This window comes from Mastomys coucha, unplaced genomic scaffold (genome assembly GCF_008632895.1).
Source record: "Mastomys coucha isolate ucsf_1 unplaced genomic scaffold, UCSF_Mcou_1 pScaffold15, whole genome shotgun sequence".
Taxonomy (NCBI): domain Eukaryota; kingdom Metazoa; phylum Chordata; class Mammalia; order Rodentia; family Muridae; genus Mastomys; species Mastomys coucha.
This window is the reverse complement of record NW_022196897.1, coordinates 28,557,346-28,558,205: the sequence shown is the minus strand read 5'-3', so window position 1 is coordinate 28,558,205 and position 860 is coordinate 28,557,346. Positions and strand designations below refer to the sequence as shown.

Sequence of the window (860 nt, the reverse complement as noted above, 5' to 3'; positions counted from 1 at the left end):
CATTTTCACCAACGTCTCCAAAAGTTTACCAGGTGCTTCCAGGCAAAAAGCAGCAATTTATGGTGTTTCCAGTTCTAGTTTTCAGTAAGGGAACTGGCTACTGGGTCTCAAAAGAGAAAAATTGAGTTAGAAGTAGACCAAGCAGGGAATATATCTTGCTTGACATGACTTCATTTTAAGGGTTTATATTGGAGAAAATAATTTAAGAATGACATCCTTTTTGTGGGAATGCTTAACTGTTTGAAAGAATTATACTAGTGAGAATACAACGAAGCACTGTTATAATATGCAGAGATTACTTGTTTGGTTTTTTTGAGACAATATCTCACTGTGCAATTTAGACTGGCCTTAGACTTACTATGGCCCCTAATGGCCATAAACTCTTGTCTCAGGATTCAATGTTCTGGGGTTATAGTGTAAACAACCACACCTGAGTAATTTTTTTTCTTAAAAAGGAATTATTTTAAGCCAGACTTAAAATGATTACATTAAATTATATTAAAATTTTATTAAATTATAATTATTAATAATATTTAAATATTTATAATAATTATATATAAATTATAGTATATATTATAATATTTATAATAATTATATGTAAATTATATAATATAATAATTATATATAAATATGTGAATATAAAATATTTAATTATATTCAGATTATATTCAGATTATATTAAATTATAATGTAAATTATCAAATAGAACTGCAGCATTCTTCTGCACATATATGTTCAACAAATGTTTAATAGAATATATAAATAGGCATAAAATAGTGATACAACCCTAGAAATACTTTATAAAAAACTCCCCAAAGAATTGCTGTGGTAGCCGGGTGGTGGTGGCGCACGCCTTTAAT

At 27.8% G+C, this 860-nt stretch overlaps 1 protein-coding gene and 1 pseudogene across 7 annotated transcripts in view; one reads left to right on the top strand and one right to left on the bottom strand.

Moving 5' to 3' along the window:
- LOC116090126 overlaps positions 1-860 on the bottom strand; it is a 1,191,078-nt pseudogene that overhangs the window by 311,050 nt on the left and 879,168 nt on the right.
- Positions 1-860, top strand: part of Lrp1b (LDL receptor related protein 1B) — a 1,939,581-nt gene that overhangs the window by 1,632,246 nt on the left and 306,475 nt on the right. The gene's annotated exons all lie outside the window — the stretch shown is intronic.